The sequence below is a fragment of the Rhinopithecus bieti genome, unplaced genomic scaffold, assembly GCF_001698545.2.
Source record: "Rhinopithecus bieti isolate Rb0 unplaced genomic scaffold, ASM169854v2 scaffold_3521, whole genome shotgun sequence".
Classification (NCBI taxonomy): domain Eukaryota; kingdom Metazoa; phylum Chordata; class Mammalia; order Primates; family Cercopithecidae; genus Rhinopithecus; species Rhinopithecus bieti.
In genome coordinates, this window is record NW_016804218.1 from 640840 (window position 1) to 645725 (window position 4886).

Below are 4886 nucleotides of genomic sequence, written 5' to 3' on the forward strand. Positions count from 1 at the left end.
CTGCCTTGACTGTCATATGGCCATCTCTTTATATGCCTCTGTCTTTGTGTCCCAGTTTCCATTCTGTCAGGAGAATACTCATCATTATGTTAGGGCCCACCTTAACACAGTATGACCTCACCTTAACATGATTCATCTGCAGAGACCCTATTTCCAAAAAATGCCATATTCATAGATACCAAAGATTATGACTTCAGCATATGTTTTGGTGGACACAATTCAACCCAGTACAGAAATTCAGTAGAAATATTATACTATTAGTTATTTACATAATTCTGTGGTCTAGATCCCAAAAGTATGACTCTGCTTTTTGTGTATTTCCATTCTCATCAGTTTTTTCTCTCAGGTACCCTGAAACAAGTGTCCCCTCATCCTCTAGTTTTTACAAAGTAAAAACAAAGAATCAGAGAAATCTTGGACCAAGAGCAGCATATAGCATTTGGGGCCTAGAGTCTAGTCAAAAGCACAGAAATCTTAGCAGTTATTTTAACAGAGAGAATTTAAGGAATTCGGAGCTGAAAAGGCAAAAAAAAGAAGCATGGAGGTGACCCAGATCTAGTAAATGCCGGAGGAACAAAGTGAAGTGGTTGGAACAGGTACTTGGGAAAGGGGCTTAACAGAGCTGGGACTCAGACTCCTGTTGGAGGTAACATGCGGCCGTCAGTGCTGGTGTCTCTAAAGGGTACAATGAGGTTAGTTACATGAGTGTGGAAAAATTGGAAGCCAGATCCACTGCCACTGCTCAGATGAACTGCTTTGCTGTGGTGAACCTGATGGGAGCAGCCAGCACATAGCAAGGAACACATGTCTTTTCCTTCTGCCTACCCTCAGCATCCCTTCTGTGTACCCTCTTTAGGTAGAGCTGAACTGGGAGACATCCAACAAAGGGGAGACAATGGTTGAAAGAGTCCAAGAACCAGCATCACAATTCAAATGTAGAAAGGTGGGGTTAGAGCTGAAAGATATATCTCAATAATCAGCAGATGCAAATTTACAGGGCCAGATTTTCAGATCGGAAAGATTAAGTCATACTGGAAGCTGGTAGAAAGAGGGGAAATGGGGAAACAAATGAGAACTGGAGAGAAACAGGCAGAGGAATTGGGAAAGGGAAGAAAGACTGACTTTTCAGGAAGTATATTAGAATGGATAAAGTTGATTGATCACCAACATCAAATATTTTTAAACCCTAAACTGAGAGTTTTATTTTATTTTCTATTTTCTACTTTTATTTATTTTATTTTTTAGAGACAGAGTCTCACTCTGTTGCCCAGGCTGGAATGCAGTGGAGCGATCATAGCGCATTGTAACCTCCAACTTCGGGAATTGAGAGTTTTGTACTTAAACATTTTGGATGGAGTTGAGAACATGAAGAGGAAAGTCTTGTATTCTATTCAAGAAGGAAATAAACAGATCCAGGTGGAATTTCTTTCATGACCTGGGACAGCTGCTATATATAAATTCCACAAGTAGGGGACCACTACTATTAACTGTTATATGCTGATGTACTACGCACTGAGGGAAATACAAAACAAATAGCACATGTACAATCAGTTGATGTAGAAATCAATCAATGCATTACTACTTCAGAGAACAAACAGACTGCATCCCATATTGCAGTGTTTCTCAACCTTTTTTTTTTTTTTTCCATCATTACCCCCCTAAGGAACTTTCAGACTTCTTTCCCCCTATTTATTCCCTCCTCCTATAAAATGTTGATACTGTGGATATATTGCACATCTCTTTATACACTGGTCCTTTGGAGAACCATGAAGCATTGCAGTGTCTTAGTTTCCCCCCTCCCATGCCCTCCAAAAACAAATTTTTGCCCAAGTTAAAATTCACACTAGCCTTCCTGCCACGTCCCACGGCCAGGCGTGGGGGAAGCGGGGAAGCTGGGAAGCTGGGAAGCTGGTGGAGCGGTGTTACACAGCAGTCCCTGCAGTGTCACTCGGGTTGGCTCCACGCATCACTGCTGTGGTCGCTGGTTGGCCGAGGTGCATAATGTGTGTGAGTGGAAGTTGATGTATACCCCTGCGATGAAGATAGAGGGGCCTTTGTCCATGTTCAGGGACCGAGACCGCAGCCCTGGGGAGGTGGTCCGCTCCCAGAACGTTATGGCTTAAACTTCAATTGCCAATACTGTGAAAAGTTCTCTTGGTCCAACTGGCTTGGATAAAATGTTGGTGATGTAACCATTACTAATGATGGTGCAGCCATCCTGAAGTTACTGGAGGTAGAACAATCTTGTAGCTAAAGTTCTTTGTGAGATGACTGATCTGCAAGACAAAGAAGTTGGAGATGGAACTACCTCAGTGGGAAGCCCTGTGTTATATCAGTTAAAACCTAATTATTAACACAGATGAACTGGGAAGAGATGTCCTGATTAATGCCACTGAGACATGGATATCTTCCAAAATCATTGGAATAAATGGTGATTTCTTTACTAATACAGTAGTAGATGTTTTACTTGTTATTACATACACAGATATTAAGAGGCCAGCCTTGCTATCCAGTCAATTCTGCTAATATTCTGAAAGTCTATGCAAGAAGTCAGATGGAGAGTATGCTGGTCAGTGGCTATGCACTCAGCTGTGTGGTGGGATCCCAGGACATGCCCAAAAGAATTGTTAATGCGAAAATTGCTTGCCTTAACTTTAGCCTGTAAAAAACAAAAACGAAGTTTTGTGATATGGTCTGGCTCTGTGTCCCCAACCAAATCTCACATTGAATTGCAATCCAAATTGTAATTCCCACGTGTTGGGGGAGGGACTCCATGCTGTTCTCATGATAGTGAGTTCTGACAAGATCTGATGGTTTTATAAGGAGCTGTTCCCCCTTTCCCTCTGCACTTCTCCTTTCTGCTGCCATGTGAAGAAGGACATGTTTCCTTCCTCTTCAGCCAGGATTGTAAGTTCCTGAGGTCTCCCAAACCCTGTAAAACTGTCAGTCAATTAAACCCCTTTCCTTTATTAATTACCCAGTCTGGGCAGTTCTTTATAACAGTGTGAGAATGGACTAATATACTTGATGTACAGCTGGTCATTACAGACCCTGAAAAACTGGACCAAATTAGACAGAGAGAATCAGATACTATCAAGGAGAGAATTCCGAAGATCCTGGCAACTGATGCCAATATTATTCTAATAGCTGGTGGAATTGATGATATGTGTCAAAGTAATTTGTAGAGGCTGGGGCTATGGCAACTAGAAGAGCTCTAAAAAGGGACCTTAAATCCATTGCTAAAGCTTCCGGAGGGACTATTCTGTCAACCCTGGCCAATTTGAAGGGTGAAGAAACTTTTGAAATTGCAATGTTGGCACACATGGAAGAAGTGGTACAGGAAAGAATTTGTGATGATAAGCTGATCTTAATCAAAACCAGTAAGGCTTGTGCATCTGCATCAATTATCTTACGTGGGGCAAATGATTTCATATGTGATGAGATGGAGCACTCTACATGATGCTCTTTGCAGAGTGAACAATGTTTTGGAGTCAAAATCCATGACATTAGCTGGGAGTGCTGTAGAAGCAGCCTTTTCCATAGACCCTGAAAACTATGAAGCCAGCATGGGGTCTCAGGAACAGCTTGCTATTGCAGAGTTTGCAAGACCTCTTCTTCTTATTCCTAATACACTGACAGTTAATGCTGCCCAGAACTCCACAGATCTGGTTGCACAGTTTAAGAGCTTTTCATAATGAGGCTCAAGTTAACCCAGAACGTAAAAATCTAAAATGAATTGGTCTTGATTTGAGCAGCGGTAAACCTAGACACAACAAACAAGCAAGGGTGTTTGAATCAACTATAGTTAAAGAGTTTGAAATTTGCAACAGAAGCTGCAGTTACCATTCTTCAAATTGATGATCTTATTAAATTATGCCCAGAAAATAAACATGTTAAACATGGAGGTTATGAAGATGCTGCTCATAACTGGGGCCCTTGATGTTCTGAAGCCCTTAATAACTGATCTGATGTCTCTTTTATTTATAACAATGTTAGATGCAATTGTCTTGTACCTTGAATTGAGTATTATACATTAAAGTATAGCAAGCTGTCAAAAAAAAGTTAGAGTGGTGCCTCACCCAGATTTTCTTCACTGGTTGTTCCCCTGTCCCCTAGCTGCTCTGAGAACGATTCTAGGAGAATTCTGTAGAGGATTGCCTTAGGTCAAAGGAAACTATCTTAAACAAAGTGTTTATACCCTGGGTTCCCACCAAAACCAGTGACCCATAACTCACTGACAGTAGGGCACGAAAGGTTGACCCTTGCTCAAGGAAGAAACAGCTCTGTGATAAAATTCATATTCAGCAGCTTCCTGTGGGATAAAGTAGAAGCTAATCTCTAGGTAGCTAATCTAGAAGCTAATCTTTAGGTAGGTACCACATATTTGCTTACCTTTCCTCTCTTGTTCTGTCTTGCTTCCTTCCTTAACTCCTCTTACTCCTCATCTGTAGAGAGCATACCCTTATTAAATTAGTTTTACAAGAATCTCAATCTTAGATGCTACTTTTGAAAACCTGAGTTAAGACACACCACTAGTGACTAGAGTCACTAGTAGGTTTCACAAAGAAGCTTCATCTTAAAGGAAGAGTGGAAGCTAGGTGAAAAGGAAGGAGTGAATGAAGTATATGGGCAATCACAATGAGCGAAGATGTGGAAGGTATTAGAGATGGTGAAAAGATTCACTTGACTAAAGCAGAACATTAGTAGGGTAGTCTGAGGCTATTTCAGAGCTTGGCTGTCCTATCTGTTGCAGGGAGGTTAGGTAATTGAAGAGTTTTCTGAAGAAAGCAAAGCAGTTCATTAACATCAGGGAATGACTTACTGCATTCCTGCCTGCTCACGTCAGCATGGGAAGGTCAGGCAGACACACATGGATAGTCTAAGGG

At 41.4% G+C, this 4886-nt stretch overlaps 1 pseudogene; it reads left to right on the forward strand.

Moving 5' to 3' along the window:
* Nucleotides 1-2036: 2036 nt before the first annotated feature.
* On the forward strand, nucleotides 2037-3940 carry LOC108526489 (T-complex protein 1 subunit alpha pseudogene; annotated as a pseudogene).
* The last annotated feature ends 946 nt before the right edge of the window (nucleotides 3941-4886 follow it).